The sequence below is a fragment of the Amphiprion ocellaris genome, chromosome 15 (genome assembly GCF_022539595.1).
Source record: "Amphiprion ocellaris isolate individual 3 ecotype Okinawa chromosome 15, ASM2253959v1, whole genome shotgun sequence".
NCBI classification, from domain to species: domain Eukaryota; kingdom Metazoa; phylum Chordata; class Actinopteri; family Pomacentridae; genus Amphiprion; species Amphiprion ocellaris.
Window position 1 is genome coordinate 2,495,344 of NC_072780.1, and position 18,661 is coordinate 2,514,004.

At 41.4% G+C, this 18,661-nt stretch overlaps 1 long non-coding RNA gene across 2 annotated transcripts in view; it reads left to right on the plus strand.

The window, feature by feature from the left end:
• Nucleotides 1–16,135, plus strand: part of LOC129350750 (uncharacterized) — a 46,618-nt gene extending 30,483 nt beyond the window's left edge. Inside the window, exons 2-3 of one of the 2 annotated variants that reach the window (XR_008604247.1) lie at nt 14,062–14,223; nt 14,321–16,135. This is a non-coding gene — a long non-coding RNA (uncharacterized LOC129350750). Of the gene's footprint in view, nt 1–14,061 lie in introns of both variants that reach the window. The other variant, XR_008604246.1, reaches the window with a different exon arrangement.
• The last annotated feature ends 2,526 nt before the right edge of the window (nt 16,136–18,661 follow it).

The following is an 18,661-nucleotide window of genomic DNA, read 5'->3' on the forward strand; positions in this document are numbered from 1 at the left end:
TGACGACGATTAGCATAAATTAACCAGAGCGCTGGTTCTCGTTACTGCGTCGCTGTGAAACGAGTTGTGACAGAAGAAAAATGCAACCGACTCGTTGCAGCTCCAAAGTGAAGGACGGGTGATGTTGGCGCTAACTGCAGCTGCAATGGAGGTTTAATGCAGATAAAACGCTCTTTAAACGTATTTTTAGGAGCACAAACAGCCTCACTGTGTCACAGAGAAATGAATCCATCAGCCAGAGAAAAGCGTCTGTCAGCAGCTTTAAAACCAGATACGGAACTCCTGGAGGATGTTTATAACGAGGAATTTTCCTGTTAATTAAATGGAAATTTAAATTGAGACTAATAGACTGTGTAAGAAAGCTGGAGCTGCAGTACCACCAGATACCACTAAACCTAATAAAACCTGTTTGAAGCTCGTCTGGTGGTTGGATCCTGCCTCAGGTTGTATTTAATTGAGCTCAGAGGTTTGTGTGGTCTCCTGAAAACACACAGCTGCACTTCCAACCAATGAAAGACTAAAACATCCCAGCCCAATTTAGGAAACAAAGGGACGCTGCAGAGGCTGAGCGGCAGTACAGCAGGGATGTAAATATGCTCTATACCCCGTATTGTCCAGATAATGGCCAGCGGTAGAGCTCCGTCCATTCAAACACCGCTATTATCTGCTCCAGTAAGCATTAAATTAGGAATATCGGTGAGCATCGCCAGCACAACCTCAGGTCTCAGTCCCAAAACTCAAAAACTACATAACTAATGGTGTAAGTGGCTGATCTATCAGGCGAACATACATTATGTTTCTTCCTACTGGCTGTGGAGACCGGCTCACTCCGGATATTACACTCAATTTAATTAAAACATGAGACTTTCTCCCCTTTCAGCCCATTGTGAGCACTGTGCTGAAATACTGCAGCTCTCCCGGGTTTAAAAGCTGTGACAAAACATGAAATATCACTTCAATATGTCCCTGCAGTTTTATCCTGCCCTTGTAAACATAAATCACACATTGTTAAAGTGTCTGCGTTTGTACGGCAGCCCCGATAACGGCGTCACTTCAACAGCAGCACTGCAATGCAAATGTAATGTCACGAAAGAACGATTACATTTTGCCTACAAAATTCAATTTAATACGAGATAAAAGAGAACAGAGCCATTAATGCAGGTAATTTGGCAGCAGGTTCTGGCTCGTTCTGGGCTGATTACTGGATGTTACTAGTGAGGAGGGAGCAGGAAACGCCGGCGCCTTCATTAAAAAAACAAAAAAAATCAGCTGAAAGAGGCAGACGGAGAACAGAGGAGAGAGTTCAGAACAACATGAGGTTAATTAAAGGTGGTCGGTGTGATGGAAGGGCAGATATTCCTGCTGCATGGAGACGCATCGATGCTTCAGAAACACCAGAGCCTACATTTCCCATCATGCACCACTGGAGTCTTTTAGAGCGGCACGTTCCCATCATGTGGGAGTAGAGAGAGGAAAAGATATTCACGAGTTGATGCAGCAGATTCCAGAGAGGAGGACTACAAAACGTTTTGAAGGTGTGTTTTGACCGGCTAGATCGCCATGGTAGCTGATGCTGCACAGCTGGATCGCCATGGTAACTGATGCTGCACAGCTGGATCGCCATGGTAACTGATGCTGCCTCAGTTTATCATTTCCACGTTACAACTTCCAGATCATGGGGTCTACAAAGGAACACAACATTTAATCATCTGGAACTGAACCATAGAGGATTTACTGGAGGATCAAAACCACAAGAGTCAGACAAAAAAAAGACAAATCAAGGCAAAATATTATAAAAAGGAGATGCAAAATGACACGAAACAACAAAAGATACAAAATTCCGTAAAAAAGATACAAAGTGACAAAAAATGGACAAACGGCAAAAAATGAGATTAAAAAAATTACACAAACGGCACAAAGGAGACCAAAAATGACAAAAGGGAGAAACAAAACGACAAAACATGACAAACGACAAAAGTCAGAGGAAAACAACAAAAACAAGACAACATATTACAAAAAAGACACAAAAGCGAGAAACAAAATGACAAAAAATGAGACAGACACGAAACAAGAGACAAAAAAATTCCCCAAAAAGTTACAAAGCGACAAAAAATGGACAAAAACGAGACAAGAAATGACAAAAAAAGAAACAGCAACAAAAAAATAGACAACACAAGTGAGACAAAAAGGAAACACAAAACGACAAAAACATGAGACAAACGAAAAAGTCAGACAAAACACAAGACAAAATATTACAAAAATGAGATAAAACGACAAAAGAACAATGAACAATGTAGTATTTTACTTTCTGATCAAAGCAACTTGTCATGTTCTAGAAATGATTTTAAATTTATATTTTTATTAATTTACAATCTGCAGTTAATGTCTTCTCTGCAATTTTTACACTTTGAGGGCCGGATTGGACCCTCTGGAGGACCGCTTTTGGCCCGCGGACCTCATGTTGGACACCCTGCAGTAATGCATCTGGTTGCCATGGCGACCTGCATGCATTAGGCTGGTGATGCAGAAAACGCATGGATACGTGTTGGTGTTTGGTCCTGATTGGCTGCAGAGTTGTTTCTACATGCAGCTAACAGAACACAGATCAGACTGTTGGAGTTTTTTAGAGAAAATATTCAGTTGGGAACATTCAGTTCCTCATAATCTGCTCACTGACAGGAAAATACATAAATTCTCTGACATCATTATCATCATTAGCAGCAGCAGCACTTTTTACCGCTGTACATTTTTATTTTCCTCACAGCTCGGCATTAGAACAACCTGCAGGAGGCAGCGTGTGATTGGTTATTGGTGATTATTACGCATCACACATTCCCTTTTATGAAAACGCCCACAGAGCTCGGTGTGGGAAACCTAAATACATAAATAAGTTGTTAAGCGCTGTGGTAATAGCTGTTCTCTGTGACTGATGCACGTCATCTTTGGTTGGGTTTTAGGTTAAACCTCAGGTTGTCCTGCAGGTCAAATTGACCCATTTTAAAGTTTGAAAATGTGGAAAAAAAAATCAGTTTTCACAGTGAAACTTCTGATGTCCACAATTTCAACATTTTTGGGAAATCTTTGAACATTTTTTGGTGGAAAAAAAGAAATGTTAAAAATGTTTCTTAAGAACATTCACATAAAAATCCGCCAAAATCCAGCGAATTTTGCTGGATTTTGGTTGATTTTTTATGTGAATGTTCTTAAAGAAAATATTAGAAGTTTTACTGATATATATGGAATCACTTTAGATATTTTTAGGATTTTTTGCAAGATTTTGGCTCATTTTTTGGAAATATTTACAGGAATTTTCTTGCCATATTTTAGGGATTTTTATTAAATAAAACTTTAAAGGGAAACTTTTAAGGAGTTATTGAAATTTTCTTCCTGAAAGTTTTGCAAATTTTCAGAAATTTGGGGAATTTTTTTGCTGAATTTTTGGATTTTTTTCAGACAAGGAAACAATATTTTTGGTGCCCATAAATGAGGACAACAGGAGGGTTAATACTTCATTTAAAAAAAAGCCTCTGAACATCATAGAATAACAGCTAGTGATGTTTTTTAGCTGATTTCACATATTCTGATATTTTCTGTCTCATTCTCGTCCACTGCCAATAGATGCATTTATTTTCTATCTAGCTGAACATCAGGTCTCTGCTGTGGTTGGATCAACATATTGCTGTGTTTCCTCTGACTACCCACTGACTGGTGGAAACACAACGCTGTTCAAATAAACAATCAGAAAACTACTGACGTAAAACATCCGTACGTATTTCTTATCTAACAGAGTCTAAACCGTAAACCTTCAGTCTGACAGAAGCTATTTGCCTGTGAGTGTTCATTTACTGCACATATTCCATTTTATCTGTGGTGATTATGAAGCTAAAACACGGTGAGTCTTAATAAAAACTCAGAGCAGAGGTGGTTTTACTGTGTTAAAATAATGTGCATCAGCTGTTAATTTCTACATGTGAGCCATGTTTCCTGTCTTTAGCAGGGACAGAGTTAAATCAGAGCTTTCTGAGGACTGAATACCGTTTAGTGAGGGTAAACTAGTAATTACTGGAGCTCCACTGTGACACGACGGCGGCGTATCGGCAGAATTGGGGAAAAAATAGAAAAACACCTTTTATTCTGACGTGTTCACACATTTGTCCTGCTGCTAGCCTCAGATAAACAGAATAAATGAGCTGTTTTCTTCTGCTACAGAAACCAAACAGCTCCACAGCATCTGGTGTTAATTTAGACTTCATTCTGTCAGCTGATGTGAGCGGCTTTTCCCACTTGGCTGCTTGTAATGACAGTTTACATGATTTGAAGTGATTCAAACGCTTGAAATCATTGAAAAATACTGAGTTCAGAAGAAAACAACAGTTTAAAAGCTCTGGCACACCAGGCTTCTATCATTTCCATCAGGCTCCTGTTGGGTTTGTTGCATAAAAAGTTTGACAAGAACACAAACTACAGAACCTAAAAAAAAGTTTTAACATTCAATCATAGTCAATTTAATTTGGCTTTTTTCCAAGAATTTACAAACAAAAAGACTCTTTCATGTCAAAATGAAAATGATTTCGCCAAAGTAATATCAATTAATCAAAAATTAAAAATGTAAAATAACTGATTTTAAGTATTCATCCCCTTTAAAATGACTCAGATGCAGCTTTTAGGTGCTCCATGTCGCACAACTACTGAGTTAACCCTCCTGTTGTCCTCATTTACAGGCACCAAAAAATATGGCTTCATGTCTGAAAAAAAAAATCCAAAAAATCAGCAAAAAATTCCCCAAATTTCTGAAAATGTGCAAAATCTTCAGGAAGAAAATTCCAATAATTCTTTAAAAATTTCCCTAAAAGTTTTACTTTTAAAAAATCCCCAAAATTTGGCAAGAAAATTCTTGTAAATGTTTTCAAAAAATGAGTAAAAATCTTCAAAAAAAATCTAAAAATATCTAGTGATTCCATATATATCAGTAAGACCTTTAATATTTTATTTAAGAACATTCACGTAAAAATGACCAAAATCCAGCGAAATTCTTCCGCTCCGCTCGTCAACTAGTTCCACGGAACCAGTTGATGATGAAACGCTGTAGGTCGAGGACGTCGTAAACCGAGGACCTCTGTAATCGGTGAACACGAAACATTGCACATCATCTCACAAACACACCAACATGCTTCCCCACTATGAAGCATGGTGGTGGCAGCATCATGTTGTTCCTCAGCAGCAGGTCCTGGAAGGTAGAGGGTAAATGAACGCAGAAAAGAATACAGAAACCATAGAGGACTATCTGATGCAGCCTGAAGAGAACTGAGACTCAAAGAACATTAGTTTTCTTACCAAACGAGAACCTGAAGCATGAATCCAGAGCTACACAGACACCGCTAGGAGGAACCAAGGAGAATGTTCTGGAGTGACCCAGTCTGAGTGCAGACCTCAGTCCAGCATGTTTACCTCCAATCCTGGTGCAACAAACCAGAGCTTCAGCAGTTCTGCAAACAACAATAGGGGAAAGTTGCAGTGTGCAGATGGAAGGCTGATTGAACCTATTTAATGGTCCAACATGGGCCAAAGGTGCACCTAAATTCTTCCTAATGCAGCCACTTGTTTTGCATTTTATTGCGTTATATGCATTTTAATGAATTATTACTTTGTAAAAAACTTTTCACTTTGACATGAAAAAGTATTTTTGGGTATTTTTTTTTTTTTTTTAAAGGCCAAATTTTACAGATCATGATTCAATGGTAAATCAATAAAACTGAAACCTTCCAGGAGGTGAATAGTTTCTATAAACACTGTATGAACAAGCACCAGTAAACTGCCGTTTCCAGTTTAACTTTCTTTTACTGTATAGAATAGAGAATATATCCAGGTCCCTTTTTAATCAGCAGGTTTAGCTTTCAGCTCATGGCTCTGACCTGATCTCATTAGAGAAGGACACTTCCTTTCATTAATTCATGTGATCTTTAGGTTTCATTTTGTTGCTATCTTCTTTTTTTCTGCCTGTACTCCATGTTCTGTCTGTTAAACCTACTGCTGGGATGTTACATGTGGATATTTAGGTTTCTGTTCCGTGTCACAGTCTGATGTTCAAATACATAAAGGGAACATTTTTATTGATTCAAAGAAATGAGCGGCAGTGAGAGACATTAGGAAGAACCAGAATAAAGCAGACAGACTCATCGTGAGAGAATTACACACCGCCTCGGCTTGTTTATGTGAGCTGCATTTCTATCAGAGGATTTTAGGACTGGGCTGGGATTACTTAGCATGTGTTTGTGTTCTTGTATTAACATTGTGGGGATAAAAACCTATAGAAACTTACCTGCTATCTGAGGACAAACAGCCTGGATCGATATGTTTTATAGCGGTAGATTTAACTTGTGGTCCAGTGTGCAGGATTTAGAAGGATCTATTAGCAGAAATCTGACATTCATTTTTATGAATCCTTTAGTGTATAATCCCCTGAAATTGAGAAATATTGTTGCTTCTGAATAAACTTTTTGCATCTACAGAGGCAGTCAGTCCCCCTCTAAAGAGTCCCAACATGTTTCTACAGAACTACCAGAACAGACCACCTGTAGGTTCTCCGACACACTAGAAACTGGAGGCTGAGGTGTGGGATGTTCAGCTGATTACAGTCTGTAGTCTACTGCTTTAATGTGTGGTCCAACATTTAATACAATTGAAACCAGACCAACCTTAAAACTAGACCATCATCGCTGTCGGAGTCGTCTCTTTGTGCAATGATGCTCTGCTCCTCGTGCTCCTGCAACAGTGTCTGGAAGTCACATTATAGAAACATGTCATGCATTATCCAGTTCCTCCAGGATTTCATGTGTTTTTTCCAGATTGTTGCGGACCTAAAATGCCTGAATTCACTGCAGCTTTTCTAAAAAAATTGCGATGTTTTAAGCATATAGGTTACTATGAAATTGCAGGAGACATTTGCTAAAAAGTTGCATTTTTCCAGCTTTTAGAACAACTTTCAACAATTTAATTGACAATATTTCTTCCTCCAACCAGAGCTGATGTGAGAACATTCTTCCTACACCACCTTTTAGTCGTAGGAGCTTCAGGAGAAACCAGCCGGACTTCTCTGGAAGATGTTTCTAGAAAAGTCCGACTCGTTTCTCCTGGAGCTCCTCCAATCACCAGGACCTGGATGAGTTTAGCAGCAGTGACGTACGTGCGTTATGTTTGGACTGCTATGATTGGTGGATCTCACGGGAGGCAGGACAAGGTTGCAGAAAAGTTGTGGTGATTGGACAAAATAGCAAGGTTCACAGAGAATTTGGTTGAATTTGCGTGAATTGGTACGATTGCAACATCGTGAATTCCTAGAGGGACCTAATATCTGAGATTACAGCTTAATCTCTTAAACTGTGTCTAAATGGAGAACCTTCAGCTGCTGAGTCGGGCTGGTAGAGAGCGATGGCTGTGATATGGTGTCCAAAATACCTGTCTGTTACGTTCTGAAAATGACTGTATTTTGTTAAATGTTCCTGTTCATTGTAAAACTATATAACTGTGTGATGTGTAACTCTTATCAGTAATTTTCCATGAAGCGTTGTAGAGAGGAACCAAGGTCTAATCATCAGTGAACTAGAGGTAACACATACCAGGATGTGGAACTCATGCAGATGTGCCTGTATAAAGCTACGGTGCTTTCCACCTTCATCAGTCACTTGTCCAGACTGTGTTCTGTTCATGTTGACTCTTTACTGCCAGTAAAACTTTGCTTTGACCTGAGAGACTCAGGGTTAATTTGGAGAATCAGGACTTCACTGAAGAATTTTCCTGAAATCACTGTGCCGGGGAGAGCTGGAGTGCTTCCATCCCATCATGCCAAGCTTCAGGTGACTTCCTCCAAATGTTCTCCCTCAGGCCACCTCAAGATGTTCCCGCAGAAGTCTGCTTCCACGGTCTAACCATGGTGGACAAGTTCACAGTAAACCACATGTGAACGTTGAAGTCAGTCAGTCCTTCTCCTGGTCGCTGTAGACCTCCTCTACTGAAGGTAGGTGATGTGATGTTTCCTTTCTGTTTGAGCTCCATAGAGAATCACAGATGTGTATCTATCAGTGGTCCGAGAAACATCCACAACAAAGGTCCTGATGCCGCCTGGTGTTCAAACTGGTGACAGTCAGTCCTTCATGCACCTTTTAACCTCCACTAAATCCTGTCAGTGCATCTTTAGTCTCTAAGTTTGCTCTGAAAAACCCAGTTAAAGGAGTCACTCTTATTAACAAAAACTTTACAAACTTTGCAGCGCTACAGCACGTTTTAGCCTCTTTAAGGTTCTGCTTTTGGTTTTGCAGAACATTTTCTGCTTTGGTCTGAGACTGCGTCTACATTAGTTTGACTGTATTTACAAACAAAAAGCATGTTCATCTACACCTGGAGACTTCTAAGGATGAAAAATAAAACGTCAGAGCCAAAAACTGCAGTTCCTCCAACGTCCACATGAAGCTGCTTCCAACAGCAAATCAGTCCACATAGACTTCCATTTTAAATGTCCGGTTTTACAAAAACATGTTGACGGATCAGAAACCTGTTCTGGTCTCTGGAGTTAACTCCTAAGATCATGACAAACTGTATAAAACCTTAAACTGTATGAAGGCTTGAAGTCAGAGAACAGTCCCTGGCCCTCAGCTGCTCCTACACTCCACTACTCTGCTCATTTTATCATTTTTTGCATGATTTGTTTTCACACTGTATGTACAATTTCTATATGTTCAGTCTGTATAAACTACCAGTCAAAAGTTCTGGACACACCTTCTCATTCACTGGTTTTTATTTAATTATTTTATATGTTGTAGATTAATACTGAAGACAGAACTATAAAAGAATACATATGGAAATATGTTGTAAACAAAAAAGTGTTAATCTTCAGTATTAATCTACAATGCAGAAAATAACACAAATAAAAAGAATGAGATTAGAATGAGAAGGTGTGTCCAAATTCTAGCATCTAATAAGAATGAAACGAGTAAATGTTTAGCGGTTGTGCTGATTAAATAGAACAGAAAACAATTAAAATTAATTTTAAAATAGATGAAATATGTTTTTTATATTTTTGTTCAACTCTGACTGATAGACTGCTGTACGGGACTTTGTCTCCATTCTCCTCCAGTAATTTGTTTACCTTTTCCCTAATTTATTTACTTGTTTACTGCATTTTAATCTACTGAGTCTCAGACGAGGTGCCACCGATGAGCGAGCAGTCGAAGCTGAATTAAAGGTGGGATGGACTCGGAGTCAGATGGCACAGACTCTTTAGTTTCAGATTGTCTCTTAGCAACGGCTGCACTCAGCTGTCAATCACAGGTTGCTATGGAAACGTGCATCCAGCCACCATATGCTCCAAGACGTTTTATTCCCTCGCGCCAAAGAGAAATACTGTAGAAGTCCATATGTCTGGTGTTTGAGTGTGACTGTCAGATGAAGCAGTTTTAGATTAAAATCCTCCCAACAGAGTCTCAAAGTCTTCAGATAAAAGCGTCTCGATGAGGCTGCTGTTCATAATTCCTGAAATGTTGACGTTCTAGAGGTTAGACTGACACCCTGACACTTTACTGAGCCTTTGTGTAAGATGTGAATCTGCAATAACTCCAGCTGTCAACTGATAAACGAAGCCAAGTAAAAAAATAAAGAGCGGAGACATCTCAGGAGGAAGCAGTGTTTAGTCTGAAGCTAGCGATAAGTCGAACACACATTTAACGTTCCTTTTCATGTGAATCTCAACCCCTGCAGCAGCTGGGACTCATCTCACAGCTGTCATGCTTAAATCTAGTCGTGTTCTGCAGATTCACGTCACGCATGATTGAGATTACAGTCCAGGTGGGTGAGAACAAAACAAAGAAAAGCTAGGTAAACCATCTTAATCAGGTCTGCAGCAGAACGTCAGGACGGCTGACGGAGAACTCTCTGGAGCCGTTCCTCTGCATGCATGTTGGTGTAAATAGAATTATCTTTCTGTACGTTAATATGTCGGCCCAAATAAATCTCATTAAGCTCTAATCCGAGCGGAGCTGCAGAACATGTTGAGCGGTAACAGGTTGACATGCTGATGGTTCCATGCTAAGCTGCTTGATTATGTTCTACAGTGAGGGAGGAAGGTCACAGCTCTGAATAAACACAATTAAATCAGTTCATTACAGCAGCAGCAGCTCCCTCAGCGTACGGACGCATTTATTCAGATATCTGCTGTTTCACAAGGACACTGTCAGCTGTTCTGCTGTTTGCTGCTGACATGCTGGTGAAGTGGCAGCTATTTCAGTCTCTGCTGCTTCCACAAAAGTCACGTAGACAGCGACTCACAGCTGGAAGTCTTCTGCATACTGAGCTCCTGGTGGAGTCTCCAGCAAAGAAGATGAACATAAAGACATCAGAGCTTCTTCAGAAGAACAGTTTGACAGCCAGGTGACAATCTGCTGTAGGAACCTCTTAATCCACGTGTGGATCAGAACGTTCAGACTGTTAGTGGTCTACACAGAGGAGGACACTGTGGTGTCATCAGGACTTGGTGTCCACTGGTTGGTCCTCATTTGTGATTTCTCCAATGCAAACATCATACTGTGATGCTGAGATGATCCAACCTTCACCTGGAGGATCATCTCTGATCTGCTAGCAGAAGAAATGACAGATTTCACAGTACAAGAGCCTCCCTTTTTAAAACTGGTGAGGGAGCATCAGGAATGGTAGAAAGTTCTGCTGCAATCTTCTGAAGGGTCTGAGGGAGAACTAAAGTCTGGGATGATGATGTGGTTACCAGCATCTGAGGTACTGAAGATCCAGTGGATGACTATTATCGATGATAATGTCCCCACAACAATGGGAAAACCCTTTGTGTTAGCATATCTAACATGAGTAGCTAGCATTAGCTTTGAGGTCTGTAGAAAATGTACAACTATAGGACGTTCAGAGATGGAGAAAGCTGAGTGGGTTCCTGTGTTTTAATATCACCTAAACTCTACCAGTGTTTACATGTGTTTACTTCTCTCCTGCTCTCTGTGCTCACATCCATCCATCATCCATCCATCATCCCTCCATCATCCATCCATCATCCATTCATCATCCATCCATCAATCCATTCATCCATCTATATCATCCATCTATCCATCCATCATCCATCCATCATCCATCATCTATCCATCCATCCATCATCCATCCGTCTATCTATCCATCCATCTTCTTCCTCTTATCCGGGGTCTTGGAGGCAGCAGATGAAGCAGGTCATTCCAGACGTTCCTCTTCCCAGCAATTTTTTTCCAGCTCTTCCTGGTGGATCCCGAGGCGTTCCCAGGCCAGATGAGATACATAATCCCTCCAGAGGGTTCTGGGTCTACCCCGGGGTCTCCTCCCAGGAGGATGTGTTCAGAAAACCTCCAAAGGAAGTCTTCCTGGAGGATCTGAATCAGATGTCCAAACCACCTCAGCTGGTTCCTTTAGAGGTGAAGGATCAGCAGCTCCACTCTGAGCTCCCTCTGGATGTCTGAGCTTCTTACTCTGTCTCTAAGGCTGAGTCCAGCCACCCTACAGAGGAAGCTCATTTCAGACGCTTGTATCCATGATCTCATTCTTTGGGTCACTACCCAGAGCTCATGACCATAGGTGAGGGTTGGAACGTAGATGGACGGTAAATCTTCACCACGACGGTTCGGTACAATGCCCACATTACTGCTGACGCCACCAATCCTTCTGTCCATCTCTCGCTCCATTTTCCCATCACTCGTGAACAAGATCCTGAGATCCTTGAACTCGTTCGCTTGGGGAAGTAACTCCCCCCAACCTCCTTGCTCACATACACTGCATTCTAATGTGTTAAAATTCCCAATGAATGATGTAGTGACTGAGATGTAGTCCATCCAGACGTCACGTTAACTGGTAGGTACTGGAGTCGTTTCCAAGCTGCAGCTCTGAACCACTAAAAGGAAACTTTTCAACACCTCCACACATCAGTTAAAAAAAGGGCCTGTTGCTCTGAGTTTGGGAGTATTTCCATGTCATGATCACTCAGAAAATTGGTCTCGTGATGTTTCATGTCTGTGTAAGACAATCACAGTTGCAGAGAGTCTTCTTCCTAAAACAGTCCAATTAGAAAACTACTAGTTATTGTCGTGATGAAATGAAGCATCTCTGCAGTATTTTCAGAAAAAAAAATTAAACCTACATGTAACTGTCCAAAGACGGTAATTTTAGAATTTCTGGTTTCATGTTGGTTGTTTTTTGTCATTATTTCATGAATATTGATTTTCTATGATCATTCAAACTAAGTGGAAGCACAATAAATAAAATGTTCATAAAGGTAAATGTGCACCTTTAAAACTGATGTTTGGCTTGAAGTCTAACGCTATTTTACAATCTTCATGCGAAACAAGTCACATGACTGCATTTTAGTTCAAGGTCATGCGTGTGGGACTGTGGGTCAGATGTAAAACACCAGGGAGGAAAAGATATGACCTAAAAACACAACTATTCTGAGAGGTGTTTCCAAGGTGTCCGCTGACTGAAGAGCAAATAAATATTAAAAGACTGAACCTGCTGGCCTGTGGTGGAGCTACGGCGTCTACCGGGGCACTGCTGTGGCGCTGCGACTTCCAGGGGTTGTGGTGCTGGCTGGGCCAGTTGGTTCGGGTGGGCCCACCTTGGCCTCTTGCCTCTGGGCTACACTATCACGGTGCAGGGATAATGTCTCCAGTCTGGGATCGGGAGACATATTAATAGGGAGTAATGGGGGGGTTTCACTAATATGGCCTCGTTGGTGGGACCCGGCCCCCTTATGCCTATGGGGTGGCGGGGGTGGATAATCATCCGTGTTGCTGTGGCTGGGGGGTCCTCGGGTGGGGGTTTGGGTGGCGGGTGGGTCCTCGTGCCCCAGGCCGCCTGGGTCGGCCTTGGCGTGCTGGGGGTGGCGGTAGCTGCTCCCTCTTGTTCTCTGGGTCCTTGTGGTTCACGGTGGCCCCGGTGGCTCTCTGGGGGCGCCGCCCTGTGGCTCCTACGGCCCGGGGGGAGGGGTGCCCTGTTGGCTTGGCCCTGCCTTGCTGTGATTGCTGTTCTGGGCTTCAGAGTCCTTCACACTTGCATGTTTGATCAGGTCTCGCCAGCTACTGCCGAGTCCCATTGTCAGCGAATGATGGGACCCACCAGAATGTGCTGAGAATCTCTCCAGAGTCTCTACCCTAAACTCATTCTCTCTTGCACTAGTATCCTCTTCTGGCCTATTCTATTCTATTCTATACTGTCAAGACATCCACAATTATGGTGTTCAATACCGTTTGTTTAATTATTTATTTATTGAATCTCTTTTTTTTTTGGTTGTTGTTTGCTTTTTGGTTTTTTTTTCTGTTTTATTGATGGGCAGTTAGTAGTTGGGAATAACACACCACCTTACAATCTTTAATTGTAATAGCACCGCCTGTTATTTTCTATCCCTGTTCGTCCTGTTTTGTCCTGTCCAGTCTTTGTTTTCCCCCACACATCACTGAGGTGTAGCACTGCCCTCCCTGGCTCATAATAGGGAATTCTAATAAAGAATGTCTGCTTAGCTTTCAGGGAGGGCTGGTGATGGTCACACACATGCACTAAATATTAAAATATTTGGCTGCAAGACTAAAATATGCATCAGTCTCATAAAATGTTGATGCTTCTTTTGTGGAGTTAAACAATGAGAATAAATGCAGACAAATTAGAAAAAAAAAAAAAAAGACTGAACCTGTATGATGCGTGGCCTTCATCATATCAGACCAGAGTAGTTCCAGTACACTCTAAGGATGTAAAACTTTCATTAATTTGCTGAAAAGAAGCTGAATATGCGACCTTTATTTACTTGTTAAACTTTGTGATGATTTTAATGTAGAGGAACAGAATCCACTATAACAGACTTCTGAACTCGGTGCTGCTGTAGCGTCCATGTCTCCGTGTATGGGGAGCTGACAGGAATCAGCTGGGGGTTAAATAGTTCCTCCCCTCATGTGTCGCCTCCTCTCAGCTTCAGCTTCTCTCTGGATGGCGACCAGCGACGATTAATCAGGTTTGTCTGCCTCTCTGCCTCCGCTGTCACAGGAATCACATCAGCTCAGCGGACTGCAGGCCTCATCTCTGCATAATTCACACGTCTTTACAGCGCCGTGTTCTCCGTAAGTTCCCTCCAAGGCCAGGAACAGTGAGAAGAACGTGATGTTCTGAAGGACCCCTGGGACGATATGATCACATCACCGTCTCAAAGTAAAGCCTCCTTTATGTAACGTCAGAAATCAAACAAGCTGACCTCCTGTCTCACCGATTCACTCTCTGATTAATGGAACGATTCATCTTCTGGCAGGTTGATGAGATCAGCAGTTCCTGATGCAGGCCCAGGGGCCTCTGAGGGCCCTCCAGAGGCTTCCTGGAGTTCATACACTTAATGCTGAAAAGTTTAATTTCTCTTTAATTAAATCCACTCCAATTAGCTCACATAGAGGATGGCTGATGACTGCAGTAATCACTGAGGATCTCGTTGGCCCCTCCAGGCGTGGTTGCATTGAGCCTGTAGGGCCCCTATGGCAAGAATCTGTGGCCTCTATGTAGAAATGATGGACAGTTTTCACTCTTTTCTAACATTTGGACATTCATTAATGCATTGCTGAGTGTTTGTAGCTCAGAGTGGCAGCTTCATCCACCACCATCTGAATTCAGTGCTGATGATCCTGTTCCTGTTTTAGTCAATGTTTAGTCTGAGATTTTTATGAATTTAGGTTAAAAAAAAAAGTTTCAGTTTAGATTTCATCAGAGAAACTTGAGTCCCATTCTCGCTTTTTTTTTTTTTTTTTTTTTAAGCATTTTGAGTCTATTGGTGCCATATTAGTGTCAGGTTACCATGGTAACAGCTGTTATTCCCGTCCATGGTGAGGTTACTGACAAAGGACTGTTCATGTTTGTCTGTTCTGCAGCGATACAACAGACTGTCCTCAGAAAATCCAGTTATCATTTTCAAACCCTGAACCGCTCTGGCTTCCTGTCCTGCTCACTTAGCATTAGTATCAGCATTAGTATCAGCATTACATCAGCATTAGCATCAGCATTTGCATTAGTATTTGCATTACCGCCGCTGCCTGGGTTAGGGTTAGTAGGGTTAGGGTTGGAAGGGTCAGGGTTAGTAGGGATAGTAGGGTTAGTAGGGTTAGGGTTAGCAGGGTTACAGTTAGTAGGGTTAGAGTTGGAAGGGTTAGGGTTAGTAGTGTTAATAAGGTTAGTATGGTTAGGGGGGTTAGTAGGGTTAGGGTTAGTAGGGTTAATAAGGTTAGTAGGGTTAGTGGGGTTAGTAGGGTTAATAAGGTTAGTATGGTTAGTAGGGTTACTATGGCTAGGGTTAGTAGGGTTAGGTCAGTAGGGTTAGGTTTGTCACCGCAGCTGCCTGCTCTCTGCACTGAAGAGCTGCAGCTTATTCACCAGATGATTCACGGACTGGTTCAATAATGTTTACTGTCTGGCTTCAGCTCCAGAGGATTACTAATCTGGAAGTGACTTCTGACAACTAAAAGTTAATGTTACATTTCCATCAGTGATGCTACTTTACCAGTGTTAGACCAGTGTTAGCTTAGCTTCTGCTGCCAATCACAGGCATGTGCTGTTGGTTTTATAGCCAACTGTGATTGGACGGAATATAAAGTTAAAAACCAAGCATTTGCCTTTATTCTGTCTACCTGTCTGTCCTTCCCTTCTGCAGAACAGCCGTGATAACAGAAACCTGAAGTCACTTCTGATTTCAAGTGTTTTATAATGGCTGTCTGGCACCGTGGGCTCAGGATGACACCATTTGGCCTTGGCACGGTGTCCCCGTCTATAAAAAGTAATGCCTACACCTATTAAAAAAGACACTGAGTCAACAGTTTGGTTGGCAGTATTTTATTATAAATCCAGGGTTAGAGTCTTGGACAGAAGTCAAGCTCACTCAGTGCTGTTGATGAATTCTGTTTCATGAAGCCCGCTGCTCTGTTCCATTCAGGTGTGGTTTATTTCTAAAGCTCTGCTTCTGTAGCTTCTCAAAGGGAAGAAAATCACAGCTTGGTCTTTGCTTTTCTCTTGTCTGTGATTTTTCTGCTTTTGTCCTCAGTTTGTCGGCTCTCTACAGTAAATAAATGATAATCTGACTTCCTCATGGTGAGTCTGGTTCATTTTGCCCTGACTGTAGAACTTCTGGTTTTAGAACTGTCCTAAATGAATCCCTTTAAGGAAGAAAACTCTCCCTGTGTAACAGCTGATTTGCACCGTTGTTGACACTGGAAGACCAGGACTATCTCTTTGTTCTATAGTTCTCTTAAAAGAATCCTTTGAAATGGAAATATTGCCAAAATCCCAGCACAGCTTTAATTTTTTACTTCTGGATGGTGAGTTTGTCTGACAACACTGCAGTTATAAAAGCAGGATTTTAGCAGCACAGCAGCTTGGAAATGGTAAACACGGGTAGTCTTCATGGGCAACCTTTTAGTCACTACTCAAAAATGTTAGATTATCTGACAACATGAGCAGAAGAATATGTAAATGAGAACAGTTTTATCTGGAATTTTTATTGAAATATTGTATATGTGAGCACGGAGAGAAACGGATGTAAACATAGTAATCCAACTAGTACCTGCTCATAGCTTTCAAACTGGTCTTTAGGTTTCCACATATGAATGAATCCACAGACTGAGACTCGCACAACAACAGACGTAAGGCAAAAATAATACAATATTTACTTATAATAGAAAAACAAGAATTGCCAGGTGTGTAAAGGGTCCTGGGTTAGATTCTTACTGGCTTGTGTTTAGCTGTGTCAGCAACTTGAGGAATGGCACAAATAAACATCTTCATATGGAGACAGCTTTTAGCATCTTTCAAGTTTATAATGGAAATGAAATGTGTGCAGTGAGTTCACAGGCTGTAACTGTCAGAATCATTTCCACTGGTGAAGGAGAAAAACTTGCAGATTTCAAAATAAAACACCTTGCTGGTGTCAGCAGTGTTTTCCTGCCTCCTCGTTCTGCATTCAGGTCCTGTTGTGTTTGCAACATGCTCTCTGGGGAGGAAACAGTGGTGAGGTCGGCTCATTGTGGTCTGTTAACACGCTGTGTAAAAATATATAGATTTACAGACAATTACGTCTATTACGTGGAGCCAAACTACTCTGACGATTGGCTTCAGTTTATTGTGTCGCCAATAAAACCCAATGAATTGTTGGAGAGAGAGATGGATTACAGCCTGAGGTCTGAAAAAAAAGAAAAGACAGGGTCAATATCAAGCTTTTTAATCCACATAAAATTAGTTTAATACACAAAAGAGACACCTCTTTTTTTCTAAGTGTCCTAAAACGAATATGGCATTATATACAAGGTAAATCGCTTTAAAGGTTTGTTTTTCAAAACTGAATGTAAGAGGAATTTTAGAGATGGTGTGACTGCAGATGACGAAAGATGATCCAAGGACAAACTTGTCTTCAACAATGGCCCGACATAAGCAAAAAACTTGCACCCATCAAAAGCATTCTGACTCGATTTAATGAGGAGGGAAACTCGAATCAGGCTCCTTAAAAGACGTAACAGAAAGAAATATCGAAGCATAAAATGTTGAAGTTAAGCTGAAAAGCAGTGAATAATTAAATGGAAAATAGATGCTGCCCTTGCACAGTCTCTGTCTTAATGAAATGTGAATTATGGCAAAGTTACTCAGATTTCCTCAGAAATTAAACTGGAGGCAAATGTCAAGAAAAGCCAGAGAAAGTTGTTGAAGAAAACAATCTAAAACTTTCAAAAGCAAAATGTAATTCAAGCAGCAGAGCAGGCCGAGTCCAGCTGTCTAAATGTTGTCTCATAGTTGCTATCTAATGCTATCAGTCCATTCCAGAGACTTCTGCTTTACCTCTGACAAATCCGTACATTTATTACTGTAATCACAATGTCCTCTATTCTAATTCAGACACTGAACTTTCTGGTAACCTAACCAACTCTTGGAGCAGTAATCTCTCCAGTGGGTCGTAATTAGAGTGGACGAGGGTACGCATATGATTGCTCAGAATGGAAAGTTGATTGTTGGCATCAGTATGAAGAAAAGACGAAGCTTTGATTGATCCATCCATCCTTGTTCTTCTGCTCATCCAGAGTCTCAGTGGCAGCAGTCCAACCAGGACAATCTGATGTCACTCTCCTTCCAGTTACTCCAGGGGATCATTCCCAGGCCAGATGAGATATGTCATTTCTCCACTGAGTTCTGGAACATGTCAAGAAAACCTCCAGAGGAAGGCACCCAGGAGGAATCCCTTGACTCTTCCACCATGAAAGTTTCTTCTCTTCATGGTGGCTGCAGGTCCACCTCTGGTCACCAGTAAGGATCCTCTACATGAAGGTTGGATCATCCAGTTGCTGTTTATTCTCTGCTCCAGTTTGAGCTCCATGGAGAAATCACAAATGTGCATCTACAGAAGTCACAAAAAGATGCTAAACACAAGTGCTGCAGTTGATGTCACCTGTCTCATGATAATTACTGCTGGACACCAGTGACCGTGATGTTCTCCATGCAAGGAAACCAACAACAGTCTGGTTAAGTTTTGAGCAACACCTGTACAGGAAGTCCTCGGTTTACGACGTCCTCGACCTACAGCGTTTCATCGTTACATCAGAACTGGTTATGTGGAACTAGTTGATGAGCG